At 43.4% G+C, this 20,111-nt stretch overlaps 1 long non-coding RNA gene across 1 annotated transcript; it reads left to right on the top strand.

Annotated features, from left to right (window-relative positions):
- The first annotated feature begins 3,279 nt into the window (after positions 1 to 3,279).
- On the top strand, positions 3,280 to 14,469 carry LOC117307678 (uncharacterized). Its single transcript, XR_012325289.1, has 3 exons — positions 3,280 to 3,486; positions 13,138 to 13,350; positions 14,322 to 14,469. It is a non-coding gene; the product is annotated as an uncharacterized lncRNA (long non-coding RNA).
- Positions 14,470 to 20,111: the final 5,642 nt, after the last annotated feature.

The following is a 20,111-nucleotide window of genomic DNA, read 5'->3' as shown; positions in this document are numbered from 1 at the left end:
AATCTGTGCCTTCATGGGACCCTGGCAGACAGCTCAGCCTCATGCTAAAGCTCGGTCAGGTTCCTGGGGGGGCAGCAGCTCTTATTTTCACCTTGAGTTTACCCTAGCCTCAGGCACTTAGGAGATTGGGGCTCTTGTCCCCAAACCGAGTGAAGCAGAGTGATCCCACGCTTCTCCAAAGTTCTTTCTTCGTTGTCAGGGGAACGCTCCTGACTCCCTCCTGCTTTGCATCCCGGAGCTAGTAAACCTTCCTTCCTGCTGGCTCCATGTGCCCCAGGTGAGTACTTTCTCTTTAGTCAGATATGACCCCTCAGCTTTAATTCCGTTTACACATCGAGGAAGGGTTTACCTAGACGCTGTGATGTGCTTCTTGGTGTTTGACATTTTGTATTGTTTTACTTAGTAGCATTTTAGAAACTGAAAGGGCCACTGCTGTCCACTTTCAATCCAGTTTGGGCTTCAGAGATATGTTATGGGACTAGGAGCAAATATCTATGTGCCTCAGTTTGTATATCAGTGAGAAGAAAGGAAAAATACAAGAAAAATAGTCTGTGTTTTGGTTAAAGGCAATGCTTACCTCTGATATGTTAAAGAAGATGTGATTCCCTACCCAGTTGTTTTAACTTTCCTCCCAAAGGCTATTTTTGTGCCGAGCCCCAATATCATTTTCCCAGAGTAATCAAAGCTCAGGACCATGTTCTATGGTGCATGAGAAATGCCATTTAAGGGATATTCAAAGACTAGCCTCTGTGAGGTATACCTGGGGTGTTAAGCCAAACAATATTGACAGATTACAAAACTGAGAACCTATTGTGTGCAAAGTTTATCCTCTAGAGACAACATTAAGTCCTGGACAAGAAAAGCAGGGGGTCTACGATAATCCTAGAACCACATGGCTTGTGTAGATGAAGGATTCTGCAGAGGGGCAGATCAGCTCAGAGTGGGGTTGTTAGAAGGTTTAGGGAAGGTGGGAAGAGGCATGGGCTTTAAAGGGTGGAAAGGAGGCCCTAGAGCGTTGTAGTTCTGTGGAAAGGCATGAGGGGAATGCAGCACCAAGTCCCTGGGATGGGGCTTCATGCTGGGCCCTGTGGTTCCTGGAAGGCCCTGGAAGGCCTTCGAGGGTTTCATAACCTCCAGAGATTGTTTGTGAACTACCCTCCATATGTGTGTGTATGTATTTTCCTGTGAGAGGGCCCAGAGCTTTCATCAGATTATCTGGGGATCTGTCTGTGGCTCAAAAATGATAAGAAACATGAATTATCTAGGATCTGATTCAAGATGCCAGTGTAGGAAATCCTAAACCCACCTCCTCCTGCAGACACACCGACTCTACAGCTGTACATGGAGAAGTTTTTTCTGAAAAAAACCTAAAAACTGGCAGATCGACCCTTTCCCATCGGGCAAATGAGAGGGAAGGCACACTGAAGGGGGTAGGAAATGCAGAGACACGATCTCTCCATTAACTCCACCTGTGGCCCAGCAACCCACAACCGGGAGGGAACTCAAAACCTGGTGCTTCTCCCTGGGGAGCTGAGAGTTCTACCCGACATCGGCAGCCCAACTGTTAAGATGGGCTCCTGAGAGAAAAGCCCCCAGCATCTGGTTTTGAAGACCGGCGGGGCCCAGCCAGCTGAGGAACGGCTCTTACAGGCCCGCGTGCAGACTCCCGCACCCCAGGGCCCAGCGCAGAGGCAGCCCTTTGAACAGTGCCCAGACTTGGGTGTGAAGGAGACTCATTCCCTAGTTAAAAGCATTGGTCTGAGGGGCAGAGGCCTGGTGGGATTCTCTCCAGGAATGGGAGCTGGCAGGCGCCATGTTTTGGGTTTTGTTTTTCTTTTTTCTTTTCCTTTCCTGTGATGCCATCCCTTTTATTCCTAGTTTGCCCAGGAATGGATGTTAAATTTTGTCACATGCTTTTTTGTGTCAGTTGAGATGATCATATGGTTTTTCTTTTTTAGTCTATTAATATGGTGAATTGCATTGATTGATTTTCAAATGTTGACGCAGCCTTGCCTTCCTGGGATAAACCTGAGTTGGTAATGATGTGTTATCCTTTATATACATTGTTGAATTCAATTTGCTAATACTTTGTTGAGGATTTTTGTGTCTGTGTTTATGAGGGATATTGATTTTTTTTTTTTATAATATTGCTCTCTGGTTTTGGTGTTAAAGTCATGCTGGTATCATAGAATGAGATAGGAAGTGTTTCTTCCTCTTTTATGTTCTGGAAAAGATTTGTAGAATTAATACTATTTCTATTTTAAATGCTTGGCAGAATTCACAGATGGCGTTTTTTTTGTTGTTGTTATTTGTAGGTTCTCAACTGTGAATTTAAATTCTTTAATAGATATAGGACTATTCAGTTTATCTATTTTCCTTTAAGTTTTTATTTATATCTTTCAAAGAATTGGTCCACATCATGTAAGTTTTTCAACTTATAAGTATATATTCCTTTATAATCCTTTTAATGTCTGAGAGGACTGTAGTGATGACCTTCTACCTTCCTGACACTGGTAATTTGAGTTTTGAGGTTTTTTTAATATAAATTTATTTTATTTATTTATTTATTTTTGGCTGTGTTGGGTCTTTGTTGCTGCACGTTGCAGTGGCTTCTCTTGTTGCGGAACATGGGCTCTTGAGCACAGGCTCAGTAGTTGTGGTGCAAAGGCTTAGTTGCTCCACAGCATGTGGGATCTTCCCCGACCAGGGCTCCAACCTGTGTCCCCTGCATTGGCAGACGGATTCTTAGCCACTGCGCCACCAGGGAAGTCCCTCTTCTAATTTTCTGAATGAGGTTTTCCACCCAGTAGAAATCTTTAATTTTATGCAATCCACAGAATCCCTTGTTTTTCTTTCTGGGTTGCTTGTTTGTGTTGTGTGTTAAAACCACAAAGCTTGTGAACTATATGATCAAACCCAAGCTCATGTCAATTTTCTTTTATGCTTTCTTCTATAATTTTGAATAGTTTTGCATTTAAAATTTGTCCATGAATAATTTTGAGTGAATTTGGTATAAGTTGTAAAGTTTGCGCCTACATTTATTTCATTCCATATGGTTTCCAATTCATTGTTCTTTAACTATTTTTAGAAAAGTTATGGGATATTGTCTCCATTTCAGTTTGAATTTCCACAGTGTAATGGATTCAGCCGTTCTGCCAGCAGGGGGTGGCAGTTCTGCCAGTGACCTGGGAGGGAGGCACGGCCTGCACTTCCCCCACTGACCACAGGGTGGCGCTGAGCTCGCGTCTCTGACCCACAGCGCATGCGCGCTCTCTGCCGGCTCGGCTCTGAGCGCAGCGGAGAGGAGCTGTGTCTCCGCAGGCACCACGGGAGCTTTGGCTGGGGCGACGGGGTCAGCTTCTCTGCTGATAAGAGCTCAGTCTCCTTAGGACTTGCTGGGGTTTCGGCTTCAGGACAAAGTGGAGCTGCGTCCACGCTGACGGGAGCTGGGTTTCCTGACGACCCAGACGATGCTGGGAGGAAAAGGTGAGAAAAATTGAGAAGTGAGGAGAAGCTTCCTGTGGGTGGCTGACTGCTGAGGGGCGGGGGTCTGTTTACAGACGACCCAGAGGGGCTTGATGTGGAAAGCTGGTGTGCAGTGTAGCCGGTATGCAGTGTGCAGTGTAGCCGGTTTGGTGTGCAGTGTAGCCGGTATGAGTTATGGGGTGTCCAGTTTTCCCAGCACTGTTTATTGTGGGGGCTGTCCTTCCCCTTGGTGTGTCCTTGGCCCTTTGTCATAAATTAATGGACCCCACCCATATGGGTTTAATTCTGGGCTTTCTGTCCTGTTCCTCTGGTCCCTGTGCCTGTTTTTGTGCCAATTCTGCACTGTTTTGGTGACTGTAGCTTCTCAATAGACTGTGAAGTTAGGGAGGGAGATGCCTTCAGCCTGTTCTCCTTTCTCAGGGTCGCTTTGGCTATTCGGGATCCTTTGTGGTTCCACACAAATATTAGGAGGATTTGCTCTATTTCTGTGGAAAATAGCATTGGAATTTCAGGAGGGCTTGCATTTACTGTGTACATTGGTTTGGGTAGAATGGGCATTTTAACAACAGTAATTCTTGCATTCCATGACCACGGGGTTTCTTTCCATTAATTTGTGTCTTCTTCAATTTCTTCATCAATGTCTCTAAGTTTTCAGTGTACAGGTCTTTCACATCCTTGGTTAAATTTATTCCTTGGTATTTTGTTCTTTCTGATGCAATTGTAAATAGGGTTTTTTTCTCTCTTTCTGATGGTTCATTATTAGTGTTTAGAAACGCAATTGATTTTTGTGTGTTGATTTTGCATCTTTACATTTATTATTTCTAATAGTTTTTTGGTGGAATGATGTGGAAAATTGGAATTCCAAAATCCCACTGTTTCTACCACATCCAGGTCATCCACAACAGGGAAGAAAGGGAAGTCCTTTATATTGGGAAGTCCTAATATAGTTTCTAAATTACATGTGGACTTTGGGTGAACTGGATCTGGGTAAGGCTTGGCCTCTATATGGAAGTTTGATGTTTTCTCTGCTTTTCTGGCATTGTTTTGACATAGTGTTTTGAAAAGTAATTTACTTTCCAATAATTTCAAACATACAGACAACTTTAGATACATAAAAGCAAGTCTTGTATCTTGATTAAATATATTCCTAAATATTACTGTTGACACTATTTTAAATGGAATTGTTTTCATAAGTTCTTTTCAGATTATTTATTGCTAGTATATACGTATAAGATACGATTTTTGTGAATTGACATTTTTTTCCTATAACTTTGCTGAATTATTGACTAGTCAGATAATTTTTTGTTGTTATAGGAAGTTTTATATATAAGATGGTGTGATCTGTGTTCTGTGAATAGACAGTTTTAATTTTTCCATTCACACATGGATGCCTTTTCTTTCTTTCCTCAAAACTCTGGGTAGAACTTCCAGTACGTTATTAACAGTGGTGAAAGCCAGCTTACTGGGCTTGTTCTTGATTTCAGGAGTAAATCTTTTAGTTTTTAGCATTGAGCGTGATGTTTGCTGTGGCTTTGTATACTACTCTTTTTCATATTGAACAAATTTCCTTTTATTCCTACTTTCTTGATTGTTTGTGTCATGAAATAGCACTGGATTTTGATTATAGCTTCTTCTGCAATAATTGATATGATCATGTGTTTTTACTTCACACCTTTACAGTTGTTCAATACATTGCATAGTTTTGTTTTTTTAATTTTATTTATTTTTGGCTGCGTTGGTCTTTGTTGCCACGTGCAGGCTTTCTCCAGTTGTGGTGAGCGGGGGTTACTCTTCGTTTTGGTGCACAGGCTTCAGTAGTTGTGGCACACGGGCTCAGTAGTTGTGGCTCACAGGCTCTAGAGCGCAGGCTCAGTAGTTGTGGCGCACGGGCTTAGTTGCTCTGCGGCATGTGGGATCTTCCCGGACCAGGGCTTGAACCCGCGTCCCCTGCATTGGCAGGCAGATTCTTAACCGCTGCGCCACCAGGGAAGCCCTTCTTGATATTTTAACAGGGTTTAGTCCCACTCTGTCCCTGCCATAAAAATGTCCAATGTCCAGTTATTTACCCTATTTCTGTTGCTGGTTTTTTCGAGGTGCAGATCTCGAAATATAGACAGGAGTCCAGTCATAAATCTGTAGTCCTGGAGCCCGTTTGTCTCTTGCTTCAGGAAATGTAAACAGGGGGCTGGTAATGAATGTCTGGCCTGGAGCCCATCTTCTTCTCACCCCAACAAGTGTGAACAGGAGGCCAGTTGTAAATGTCTAGCCTGGAGCCCATCTATCTCCTGCCTGATACTCTTTAGGGGTAGCACTGCCGGATCATACGGTAGATCCTTTTTCATCTTTTATAGGCACTTCCATAATGTTCTCTGTAGTGGTTGTAACCATTTACATCTCCCTAGGACCATAAAAGTATTTCCTTTTCTCCATGCTTTCTCCACCGTTTATTCATTGTCGATTTTTGATGATGCCCTCTCAGACGGGAGCCAGGTGATCCCTCATTTTAGTTGTGATTTGCATGTCTCTGCTAACCGCTATGTTGAGAATGTTCTTATGGGGTGTCTATTCATAATCAGGTGAGTAGAATTTACCTGTTGAAATTGCCTTCTTGAAAGTGTGCCCTGTTTTCAGTTATTTTCGAACATTTAGGCCTGGACATTGTTTGAGGGCAAGTATCATTTAGAGCACAGCAGGCCTTGTGAAAATTAAGTGCCCCCAACCAATCGCTTTCAGGTTGCTTTTGTGAGAAACGGCCACAAGGTGGCAGAATTTCCTTGGGCCCAACTCTGGTTGCCCCGGCAACCAGAGCCTTAGGGGAAATCCTGTTGGGGGTTGTAAATTAGAGTGGAATGTGCCAGAACAAACACCCAAATCTTGTGTCTCATTAACACTTTTTAAATTAGATTAATTTTTATTTTTTATGGCAGTAACATCGATATACAAGGTTGTGTTTGTTGTAGGGCTAGAGAATATTTTTCTGTTAAACATACATACATCTATGCATGTTCGGCTTCTTTTCCCATAATGGTTATTAGAGAGTGTTGATAGACTTTCTTTGGTATACACAGATCCTTGTTGAAGATCTGTTTTATATGTAATAGTTTGTATTTGTTAATCCCATCCTCCTAATTTATCCCTTGCCCCTTTCTGTCCCCTTTTGTAACCATATGTTCGCTTTTTAAGTCCCCGAGTCTGTTTATCTTTTCTAAATTATTTCAGTGGTGTGTCTTTTTAGATTCCAACTATAAGTGATGTCATATAATATTTGTCTTTCTGATTCTCACTTACTTAGTATGATTATCTCTAGTTTTCTCTACGTTCCTGCAAATGGCATTATTTCATTCTTTTACATGGCGGAGTCATATACCATTGTATACATGTATCACACCTTTTTTATCTGTTCATCTGTCCATGGACATTTTGTATGTCTCCACATCTTGGGTATTGTAAATGGTGCTGCAGTGCACGCTTGGGTGCATGTATCTTTTTGAATTCTGGTATTCTCCGCATATAGTCTTAGGGGTAGCACTGCAGATCATATGGTAGATACTTTTTTACATTTTCAAGGCACTTCCATAATGTTCCCTATAGTGTCTCTTACCATTTACATCCCACAAGCAACATAAAAACATTTCCTTTTCTGAATGCTCTCTCCACCATTTATCATTGTCGATTTTTGATGATGTTTATTCACACCGGTGCCATGTGGTCCCTTGTTGTAGTTTTGATTTGCACGTCTCTGCTTATTGCTATATTGAGCATGTTCTTATGGGCTGTTTTTATTCATAATCAGTGTGAGTAGAATTTACCTGTTGAAATTGCCTTCTTGAAAGTGTGCTGTGTTTTCAGTTATTTTTGAACACTTTGGCCTGGACATTATTTGAGGGCAAATAATATTTAGAGCCCAGCAGTCCTTGTGAATATTAAGTGCCCATAAGCAATCGCTTTCAGGTTGTTTTTTGGGAAAGGGCTACCAGGCGGCAGTATTACGTCGGACCCAACTCTGCCCCGGCAACCAGAGCCTGAGGGGAAACCCTGTTTGTGGCTTGTAAATTGGAGAGCAATGTGCCAGAGCAAACACCCAAATCTTGTGTCTCATTACCAATTTTTAAATTCGATTAACTTTTTTTATTGGAGTGACATTTATATAGACTGTTGTGTATGTTGCAGGTATACAGAATCATTTTCATTTATACATATACGTATGTCTGTGCATGTTCAGCTTCTTTTCCCATAATGGTTATGAGAGTGTTGTTAGCCCTTCCTTGGTATACATAGATCCTTGTTGAATATCTGTTTTATATGAAATAGGTTGTATTTGTTAATCCCTTTCTCCTAATTTATCCCTTGTCCTCTTCGGTCCCCTTTGGTAACCATGTTTGCTTTTTTTTTTTTTTTTTTTTTTTTGCGGTATGCGGGCCTCTCACTGTTGTGGCCTCTCCCATTGAGGAGCACAGGCTCTGGACGCGCAGGCTTAGAGGCCATGGCTCATGGGCCCAGCCGCTCCGCGGCATGTGGGATCTTCCCGCACTGGGGCACGAACCCGTGTCCCCTGCATCAGCAGGCGGACTCTCAACCACTGCGCCACCAGGGAAGCCCCATGTTTGCTTCTTAAGTCCCTGAGTCTATTTATATTTTCTAAATTATTTCAGTGGTACATATTTTTAGATTCCAACTATAAGTGATATCATATAATATTTGTCTTTCTGATTCTGACTTACTTCACTTAGTATGATTATCTCTAGTTTTCTCTATGTTCCTGCAAATGGCATTAATTCATTCTTTTACATAGCGGAGTCAGATACCATTGTGTACATGTATCACATCTTTTTTATCTGTTCATCTGTCCATGGACATTTTGTATGTCGCCACATCTTGGATATTGTAAATGGTGCTGCAGTGCACGCTTGGGTGCATGTGTCTTTTCGAATTCTGGTTTTCTCCGCATACTCTCTTAGGGGTAGCACTGCCGGATCATATGGTAGATCCCTTTTTACCTTTTAAAGGCACTTCCGTAATGTTCTCTATAGTGGCTCTTACCATTTACATCCTCAAGCAACATAAAACCATGTCCTTTCTCCACGCTCTCTCCACCATTTATTCATTGTAAATTTGGGTAATGGTGTTTTAGACCAGTGCAAGCTGATCCCTCATTGTAGTTTTGATTTGCATGTGTCTGCTAACTGCTATGTTGAGCATGTTTCTTGTGCTGTTATTCTTCATAAACAATGTGAGTAGAATTTACCTGTTGAAATTGCCTTCTGGGAAGTGTGCCGTGTTTTCAATTATTTTCAAGCATTTAGGCCTGGACATATTTTGAGGACAAGTGTCATTTAGAGCCCAAAAGTCCTTGTGAATATTAAATGCCCATAATTAATCGTTTTGAGGTTGCTTTTGCGGGAAACAGCCACAAGGCGACAGAATCTCCTCGGGCCCAACTCTGGTTGCCCCGGCAACCAGAGCCTTCGTGGAAATCCTGTTTGGGGCTTCTAAATTGGAGTGGAATGTGCCAGAACAAACACCCAAATTTTGTCTCATTACCACTTTTTTTTTTTGGTTGCATAGAACTGATTGGCTTTTATTCATGTTACAAAGAGTTGTTTTCTTTACAAAAATTATCTGTCTTTTTTCTTTTTAACATCTTTATTGGAGTATAATTGCTTTACAATGGTGTGTTAGTTTCTGCTTTATAACAAAGTGAATCAGCTATACATATTCATTTATCCCCATATCTCTTCCCTCTTATGTCTCCCTCCCTCCAACCCTCCCTATCCCACCCCTCTAGGTGGTCACAAAGCACCAAGCTGATCTCCCTGTGCTATGCACTATGCTATTCCCACTAGCCATCTGTTTTACATTTGGTAGTGTATATAAGTCCATGCCACTCTCTCACTTCGTCCCAGCTTACCCTTCCCCCTCCCCATGTCCTCAAGTCCACTCTCTAGCAGGTCTGTGTCTTTTTTCCCATCCTGCCCCTAGGTTCTTCATGACCTTTTTTTTTTTTTTAGATTCCATATATATGTGTTAGTATACAGTATTTGTTTTTCTCTTTCTGATTTACTTCACTCTGTATGACGGACTCTAGGTCCATCCACCTCACTACAAATAACTCAGTTTCGTTTCTTTTTATGGCTGAATAATATTCCATTGTATATATGTGCCACATCTTCTTTATCCATTCATCTGTCGATGGACACTTAGGTTGCTTCCATGTCCTTGCTATTGTAAATAGAGCTGCAGTGAACATTGTGGTACATGACTCTTTTTGAATTATGGTTTTCTCAGGGTATATGCCCAGTAGTAGGATTGCTGGGTCGTATGGTAGTTCTATTTTTAGTATTTTAAGTAACCTTCATACTGTTCTCCATAGTGGCTGTATCAATTTACATTCCCACCAACAGTGCAAGGGGGTTCCCTTTTCTCCACACCCTCTCCAGCATTTATTGTTTGTAGATTTTTTGATGATGGCCATTCTGACTGGTGTGAGATGATATCTCATTGTAGTTTTGATTTGTATTTCTCTAATGATTAATGATGTTGAGCATTCTTTCATGTGTTTGCTGGCTATCTGTTTATCTTCTTTGGAGAAATGTCTATTTAGGTCTTCTGCCCATTTTTGGATTGGTTTGTTTGTCTTTGTGATATTTCATTACCACTTTTTAAATTACATTAATTGGGCTTCCCTGGTGGCGCAGTGGTTAAGAATTGCCTGCCAATGCAGGGAACATGGGTTCGAGCCCTGGTCTGGGAAGATCCCACATGCTGCGAAGCAACTAAGCCCATGATCCACAACTACTAAGCCTGTGCTCTAGAGCCGGTGAGCCACAGCTACTGAAGCCTGTGCACCTAGAGCCCATGCTCTGCAATAAGAGAAGCCCTCGCAATGGGAAGCCCGCACACTGCAACGAAGACCCAACTCAGCCAGAAATAAAATAAATTTATTTAAAAAAATAATAAATTACATTAATTTTTATTTTTTATTGGATTAACACAGATATACAATGTTGTGTTGTTTGTGGGTATAGAGAATCTTTTTCCTTTAAACATTTACATATATCTATGCCTGTTCGGCTTCTTTTCCCATATAGGTTATTAGAGTTGATAGCTCTTCCTTGGTATACATAAGACCTTGCTCCATATCTTTTTTTTTAAATTTATTTATTTTATTTATTTATTTTTGGCTGCATTGGGTCTTTGTTGCTGTGCTCAGGCTTTCTCTAGTTGCGGCGAATGGGGGTACTCTTCGTTGCAGGGTGTGGGCTTCTCATTGCTATGGCTTCTCTTGTTGCGGAGCATGGGCTCTAGGTGTGTGGGCTTCAGTAGTGGTGGTGTGTGGGCTCAGTAGTTGTGGCTCACAGGCTTTAGAGTGCAGGCTCAGTAGTTGTGGCGCACAGGCTTAGTTGCTCTGCAGCATGTGGGATCTTCCCAGACCAGGGCTTGAACCCGTGTCCCCTGCGTTGGATTCTTAACCACTGTGCCACCAGGGAAGCCCTCCATATCTTTTTTTTTTTTTTTTCGGTACGCGGGCCTCTCACTGTTGTGGCCTCTCCCATTGGGGAGCACAGGCTCCGGGCGCGCAGGCTCAGCGGCCATGACTCATGGGCCTAGCCGCTCCGCGGCATGTGGGATCTTCCCTGGACCAGGGCATGAACCCGTGTCCCCTGCATCGGCAGGCGGACTCTCAGCTGCTGCACCACCGGGGAAGCGCCATATCTTTTTTATATGAAATAATTTGAATTTATTAATCCCATCCTCCTAATTAATCCCTGACCCCTTCTGTCCACTTTGGTAACCATATATTTTCTTTTTAAATCCCTGAGTGTGTTTATATTTTCTCAGTTATTTCAATGGTGTTTATTTTTAGATTCCATTTATAAGTGATATCATGATATTTATCTTTCTGATTCTGACTTACTTTATATAATATGATTACCTCTAGGTTTATCTATGTTCCAGCAAATGGCATTATCTCATTCTTTTACATGGCGGAACGATACCATTGTGTACATGTATCACATCTTTTTTATCTGTTCATCTGTCCGTGGACATTTTGTATGTCTCCACATGTTCGGTATTGTAAATGGTACTGCAGTGCATGCTTGGGTGCATGTGTCTTTTTGATTTCCAGTATTCTCTGCATATAGTCTTAGAGGTAGCACTGCCAGATCATATGGTAGCACTATTTTTACTTTTTAAACGCAGTTCCATAATGTTCTCTGTAGTGGCTGTTACCATTTACATCCCACCATCACCATAAAAGGCTTTCCTTTTCTCCATACCCTCTACACCATTGATTCATTGTCAGGTTTTGATAATGGTTATTTACACCGGTGCCAGTGATCCCTTGGTGTAGTTTTGATTTGCATGTCTCTGCTAATTGCTATGTAGAGCATGTTCTGATGGGCTGTTTTTATTCATAATCAGTGTTGAGTAGAATTTACCTGTGGAAATTGCCTTCTGGAAAGAGTGCCATGTCTTCAATTATTTTCGAACTTTTAGGCCTGGATCTTTTATGAGGGCAAGTATCATTTAGAGCCCAGCAGTCGCTGTGAATATTAAGTGCCCATAAGCGGTCATTTTGAGGTTGCTTTTGAGGGAAACGGCCACAAGGCGGCAGAATTTCTGGGGCCCAACTCTGGTTGCCCTTGCAACCAGAGCCTTAGCGGAAACCCTGTTTGTGGCTTGTAAATTGGAGAGGAATGTGCCAGAACAAACACCCAAATCTTGTGTCTCATTACCAATTCTTTAATTTGATTAATCTTTACTTTTTATTGGAGTAACAATGATATACACTGTTGTGTACGTTGCAGGTTGACAGAATCATTTTCATTTATACATACACGTATATCAATATATGTTCGGCTTCTTTTCCCATATAGGTTATTAGAGAATGTTGATAACCCTTACTTGGTATACATAGATCCTTGTAGAATATCTGTTTTATATGTAATAGTTTGTATTTGTTAATCCCGTCCTCCTAATTTATCCCTTGTCCCCTTCTGTCCCCTTTGGTAACCATATGTTTGCTTTTAAGTCCCTGAGTCTGTTTATGTTTTCTAAATTATTTCAGTGATATGTATTTTTAGATTCCAACTATAAGTGATATCATGTAATACGTCTTTCTGATTCTGACTGACTTCACTTAGTATGATTATCTCTAGTTTTCTCTATGTTCCTGCAAAAGGTATTATTTCACTCTTTTACATGGCAGAGTCATATACCATTGTGTACATGTATCACGTCTTTTTTATCTGTGCATCTGTCCATGGACATTTTGTATGTCTCCACATCTTGGGTATTGTAAATGGTGCTGCAGTGCACGCTTGCGTGCACGTGTCTTTTGGAATTCCGTTTCTTTCTGTGTATATTCTTAGGGGTAGCAATACTGGATCATATGGTAGATTTTTTTTTTTTACATTTTAAAGGCACTTCCATAATGTTCTCTACAGTGGCTGTTACCGTTTACATCCCACCAGCACCATAAAATGATTTCCTATTCTCCATGACCTCTCCACCATTTATTCATTGGAAAGTTTGGTGATGGTGTTTTAGACCAGTGGAAGCAGAGCCCTCGTTGTAGTTTTGATTTGCATGTGTCTGCTAACTGCTATGTTGAGCATATTTTCATGGGCTTTTTTTCTTCAAAAACAGTGCAAGGGCTTCCCTGCTGGTGCAGTGGTTGAGAGTCCGCCTGCCGATGCAGGGGACACGGGTTCGTGCCCCGGTCCGGGAAGATCCCACATGCCGTGGAGCGGCTGGGCCCGTAAGCCATGGCCACTGAGCCTGCGCGTCCGGAGCCTGTGCTCCGCAATGGGAGAGGCCACAACAGTGAGAGGCCCGCGTACCGCAAAAGAAAAAAACAGTGTGAGTAGAATTTACCTTTTGAAATTGCCTTTTTGATAGTCTGCCCTGTTTTCAATCATTTTGAACACTTACCCCTGGACATTTCTTAGGGAAGGTATCATTTAGAGCCCAGCAGTCCTTGTGAATATCATTACCCATAAACAATCTTTTTGAGGTTGCTTTTGTGGGAAACGGCCACAAATAGCAGGATTTCCTCAGGCCCAACTGTGTTTATCCCGGCAACCAGAGCCTTAGGAAAAATCCTCTTTGGGCCTTGTAAGTTAGAGTAGAATGTACCAGAACATACACCCAAATCGTCTCTCTCATTATCATTTTTAAATTAGATTAATTTTTATTTTATTTGGAGTAACATTGATATACAATGTTGTGTATTTTGTAGGAAAGAGAATCTTCTCCGTTATGCATGTACATATATCTATGCATCTTTTGCTGCTTTTCCCATGTAGGTTATTAGAGAGCATTGATAGCCCTTCCTTTGTGTACATAGATACTTGTTGAATATCTGTTTTATATGAAATAGTTTGTATTTGTTAATCCCATCATCCTAATTTATCCCTTGGCTTCTTTTTTTTTTTTACGGTTTTCTTGGAAAGGTTTTTTACTGTATTTTTATTTAAGGTATGTATAACTCTAAATTATATAATTATAAATTTCACCTATTCTATTACATGGTTCTACCTATTTTGACAAATGTATATAGTTATGTAAAAACCACCACAATCAAGATATAGAACAATTGCATTATGCTAGGAAATTCTCCCATACTCACTTGTAGTCAGTCCCTCCCCCACTTCTTAGCCACTGATCTATTTTCTGTCCCTATAGTCTTATCTTTACAAGAATATTATATAAATGGAGTCATACAGTATGCATCCTTTTGAGCCTGGCTTCTTTCACTTAGGATACTATGTTAGAGAATCATTGTGTGCCCTTTGGTAACCATATGTTTGGTTTTTTTTTTTTTATTCAAGACCCATTTATTCTCTAGTTCTGCCACAGGGAGACACCCTCCTTGAAAAGGCGTTAAATCCTTCCGTTCACTTTAACACCTTGTGCTGAAAACACGTGTTCCAAGTTTTCAGCTATGAGATCCACATTCTTAAAGCACTAATTCTTAAACCTCATCTAGATTTCTCCCCTTGGATGGGGGGAGATGACCCAAACACAGCGAAGAACAGCTCAGAACTGTGAGCTCTGCTCGCCCAGAAGACTTTGCAGCTCCCCTGACCACCCGGCTGGAGCCAGGATTAGGGCCTTGAGACGAGGAGCACCTGCTGGGCTGCCGCCACTGCCACCAGCCCCCTAACTCCTGTCCTCTTCACTGGCTTGCTGTCATCTCTAGTTTCCCTGGAGCTTGGGGATTCCAGACGGTCTCTGCTCACACTTCTGCATCACACCTGCTGCCTCAGCACTGCTGATCCACACCAAGGGGGAAAAGCACACAGAACTGCTTTTCAACACACCAATGTTCCACATAAAAGTTATTTTATAAGCCTGCAGGTTCTTTTTCATCAGAGGACATTCCCAAGGGCATGACTTCCCCCAGCTCCCCACTGCCCTTGCCGGCAGACTGGGCATGCTTGGTCACGGTGCTGAGTCGGGCACACGCCCCGGCTCCACTCAGGCGCACTCTCCTGGAGAACTGAGGGCAGTGCCCTGGGCTCATCAGCAGGATCTGTCCTGAAGCCAGTCCGAGAGTGACAAGAGCCACACCTGCAGGTCTGTTCCACTGACCAGCCGCACAGGACCGAGCTGGGCCCACGGACCTTGGTCTGGATTGTGTTGGCTGGTCATTCTTGCCTAGGTTCACAGACCAACAGCCAGTGTTCTTCCTTTCCTGCTCATCACTGCACCAGCGGCTCACTCCTACCTGCTGCCGTCACACGCCTGGCAACCTCGTGTTCCGGGGCCAGCCAAGAACTGAGACCCCAGCAGGCCCCTAGTTCCCAGCAGGCAAATTCCCCACTAAACTACTGCTGCCTAGCCGTGTTCTCGAGGCTTCAGAGCCGGGAAAGTGCGGAGAGCGTAGCAAGCCGCGGCGCCCCCATCCCCGGACCTGCGATGCACCGCGGAGGCGCCGGAACCTCGTCGCACCGCACTCCCCGCCCCAACACAAGCGACATCAGCGCCCACCTGTCCCGGGGACCTGGGCGCACCTCCGGCCACCGCGACCCTGGACGGAGACGCGGGCGCAGGGCTCGGCCGGCGGCGGGCGCTGGGGCGGGCGCTGGGGCCGGCCCCAAGGCTTTGCGGACCCGCCAAGCCCACCTCCGTCCCCGCCGCCCGGGAAGCTATATGTAACTTTTTAATACCATTTTCTAGTAAAAGGAACCAGAGCTCTTCGAAGAAATGGCTGACACTAGGACTGAGACAGTAAATATATGAGCCAGGCCAATCTTGAATCTTGTATCAGAAAGGAATTACCAAGAAAACAAATCCACAGGATGAAATGATGTCAAAGGAAAACAATGGAAAGAGCTCTCAATAGCCAAAGTGGGAATGAACTTAGCAACCAAATCTGGATTGCTGGATAATAACACAAAATTTAAAAAATAAAAATAAAAAATCTATCCATAGGTGTCCATGTTGGTAAAAATAAGTAACTGCATAGGGTTTTTTATGAATGGGGTTGAATAGAAATCTCCTATGTAGAAGAATTCCAAATAATTGATGTAGACACTCAGCCATCCACGGAGTGTGGAGGTGGAGCTAACTCCTGCCTCCATAGGTGCTGGTTCCCAGTGTGACTTCCTCCTAAGGAAGACACACAGTATGGAAATGGGAAAAAAATTAACTTCATTGTGGGGAAATCTGACAAGCACTACCTCAGGCAGGTAACCAAAGTTAATATTAACAGTGATAAGTTGCCTTGAGAGCCTGTTCCCTTGATATAAAGTGATGAGAAATCACTTTACCTCTGTGATCTGCTTACTCAAAACCCATAACTCAAGCCTAATCATGAGAAAAACACCAAGTAAATCCCAGCGCAGGACAGTCTACAAAATACCTGACCAGACCTCCTCACCAATGTCAGTGTCATAGAAACAAGGAGAGTCTGAGAAGCTGTGAAAGCCCAGAAGGGCCTAAACAGACATGATGAGTAAATGTCACGTGATACCCTGGATGGCATCCTGGAAGACAAAAAGTTAGAATGAAGGAAACCTAAATGAAATATGGACTTCAGTTAATAATAAGGTATCGATATTTGTTCATTAATTGTGGCAATTCTATAGAAAACACTCTCTTGCAGTGTGATCTGGTCTCTCGCCAATCCTTTGTCCTGCTTTGGGGTGGCCCCATTCACAGGAACAGTCTCTCTCACTGCATCCAGGGCCTCCTGGAGCAACTCCAGGCTGATACCACTCAATGTCCATTTTACCAGAAAGGGTCTCTCCTTCCCATGAAAAGCCATGGTCTAAAATGCCTTTGGCTTGGGTCACATTCTCATTCTTGAACCCATCAGAGCACCAAGAGGATAGAACATAGGATTGGCTAGATGTGGATCAGAAGCGCATCTTCAATGTGGGTGGAATGTGGGGTCTGCCCTCTGGAAATGTTTGGATTGAAAGCGGGTAACAAGCAGTTCCCCCAAGGAAAGCTGAGCTGCTGGACTTGGCCATGAGAACAGATACCCAGTCGGGGAAAGCAGCTGCTTCTGTTTCACTGACAGATCACTGCACAGCTGTGGAATCTGAAGCCCAAAGAAGGAAGGGGTTCAGTTAGGGTCAGGGGCTGCAGCCACCCATCAACGGCTCTTGCTGTCCTCCCTTGATGGCAAGAAGCTCTTCTACTTGCTAAAATAGCAACTTTTCTATTGGTGGTAAACTCCAGGCTCTTGCTTTGGGCATCGGGTCCTCACATCAGAGACTGGCCCTGATTGCCCATGTGCCTCAAAAGGCACACAGACTTCATTCACGTCCCTGGTGGGGGGAGCCCAGGAGTCACACCTGCCCCCTGGCCACATTAGTCACCCATTCCTGAAGAACAAAATTGCTAATGTTCCAGTCTCTTCTCTCTCCTTTACAAAGAGCTGAGACCAAATGCTGGGTGGTAAGTAAACTCTTGCTCAGTGAAGCAGTGGGAGCTTCAAGGGTTATTCCATGCCACACAATCCACAGTTGGCAAGCTTTCTGGAGGACACAGGGGCTGAGCCCTAAACTCACATGGCTCACTGAGACCATGTGGCCTCAGTGAGAAACTGCCCATTGGGAGGCCCAGTGACCCTCATATCTTTGAGTCTTAATGAGTATGAGTGTCAAAGTTTATTACAACTGGAAAGCCAAATAATTTTAGGGTAATAGTCTGCTGTTTGGATGTTGTGAGCAGGGCCACACTCCATGTTCGGAGGGTTATTACCTCTCTTGGCCGGCTACGAGGCTGTGAGGGAAGAGACACTTCTCTCAATCACATGGATGTAGGGAACGGAAACATCCAGGGGGATGTCTACGCTGCCCAGGTAGCTGTTCAATTGCACAGCTGCATGGTCAGCTCAGTAATTGGCAACAAGAGCTTGACAGGGCCCAGGCTGGCCTGAGCTGGAGAACCACAGATGCCTGCCTGGATGCTCAGAGGTCAAGGGCTATCCTGTCTGAGACTTGATTTTCTACTGATGCCCACTCAGATGGGACAAAAGATTCATCAAGTCCCAGGAGGGCCTCAGTAGCCCTCAAAAAGGCAGCACCTGAGGGCCAGCCAGTCACTGTACCCAGTCCTGAATAAATCCACACATGTCTTCTGAGTGCCCTCACGTCAGAGCTGTGCTGGAACCTAGGTCTGCCCAGGCAGAGTGGGGCCAGCACCATCCTTTCCAGGCAGGAGGGAAGGCTGACAGAAACTGCTTGATTTCTGATGCCCTCCACAACCCTTGACTGAGGTTGAGTTGGATTCGAAACAGAGACAAGTACAGACATTCATTCTTCTCTCAGAGCCCAAACACAATGATACAGCTCACCTACCTGACTAATGTGTGACCTTGGGAGAATAATGTCCATCCTGGAAGCCTCAGAGAAGGAGAAGGGGGACGAGGGTGGGTTATGCTTAAACCTAAATCTAACCCTAACACCACAGCCTATAACCCTAACCCCTAACCTATAACCCTAAACCTAACAACCCTAACCTTGGACTCTAGACCCTCGATCCTGACACCTAAATTCTAATCTCTGACCCTGACCCTTTAACCATCACCCTCTATCCTGATCCTCCAACTCTGACCATAATCCTAACCCTAACCCTGACCCCTAAGCCCTGACACTGACTCTGACCACAGACCTAAACCCTAGCAAAGTGGATACCGAGGGATGTCTCTATAATCTCTCAAATAAACCAAGGGAATAAATCTTTATCATCTTACATTTAGTAATAGTTTCTTAGATCTGACGCGAAAGTACAAGCAATGAAAGAAAAAAATAGATACATAGGATTTCCTCAAAGTTAAAAACTTTATCATATCAAAAATGCTATCCAGAAAGTGAAAAGACAGCCCACAGAATGGAAGGAAATGTTTGCACATTTTATATCTAATAAAAGTCTATTTTTAGAATGTATCAAGAAACTTACCAGGGACTTCCCTCCTGGCACAGTTGTTAAGAATCTGCCTGCCAATGCAGCGGACACAGGTTCGAACCCTGGTCCGGGAAGATCCCGCATGCTGCAGAGCAACTAAGCCCGCGTGCCACAACTACTGAAGCCCTCGCGCCTAGAGCCTGGGTTCCGCAGTAACAGAAGCCACTACAATGAGAAGCCCGCACACTGCAACGAAGAGTAGCCCCCGCTCACGGCAACTAGAGAGAGCTTGCGTGCAGCAACAAAGACCCGACACAAGCCAAAAGAACCTAATTAATTAATTAATTAACTTTTTAAAAAGAAACTTAACAACAAAAACACAAAGAACTCAATTTTTACAACGCACAAAGGACTTGACCTGAGTCTTCTCCAGACAAGATATACAAATGGTCAGCAAGGACATGAAAAGATGTCAAACATCAGTAGTCATGATGGAAATGCAAATGAGTACCACGATGCAATACCCCTTCAAACACACTAGAATTGTTATTGTCAAGAAAAATAAAAAATAATGAATATTGGCAACAAGGTAGAGCAAATGGAATTTTTTTTTTTTTTTTTTTTTTTTGCGGTACGCGGGCCTCTCACTGTTGTGGCCTCTCCTGTTGCGGAGCACAGGCTGCAGACGTGCAGGCTCCGGACGCGTAGGCTCAGTGGCCATGGCTCATGGGCCTAGCCGCTCCACGGCATGTGGGATCTTCCCGGAACGGGGCACAAACCCGTGTCCCCTGCATCGGCAGGAGGACTCTCAACCACTGCACCACCAGGGAAGCCCTTTTTTTTTTTTGCAAATGGAAGTTTTAACCATTGCTTGTGGAAATGTAAAATGGTGCAGGCTATATGTATAATATTTTGATATTTCCTCAAAAAGGTAAATGTACAGTACGATATGGTGCAATAGTGTAACTCCTAGTTATAGACACCAAAGTATTGAAAACAGGGGTTCAAACAAAAACTTGCACATCCATGTTAAGGGGAGTGGAATATGACACCCCATATATGCCTCTTTGGCATAAGGATTATTTTGAACCAATTAATTTAGAAAAACAGACAGGAGAATCTCTGAAATTCGAGTAGAAGTTACCCTTTTGGGGAGGGAAATTTACATTTATAATGGAAATCTACATTTATAAAGGTGTCTCCCTCTCAGTACCAGGAATAGAAGGGTGACTATCTCAAGAAACTCTTATCAGTGGAGA

Source organism: Tursiops truncatus, chromosome 13 (assembly GCF_011762595.2).
Source record: "Tursiops truncatus isolate mTurTru1 chromosome 13, mTurTru1.mat.Y, whole genome shotgun sequence".
NCBI classification, from domain to species: domain Eukaryota; kingdom Metazoa; phylum Chordata; class Mammalia; order Artiodactyla; family Delphinidae; genus Tursiops; species Tursiops truncatus.
The sequence above is the reverse complement of the archived record's forward strand: the minus strand, read 5'-3'. Positions and strand labels throughout refer to the sequence as shown.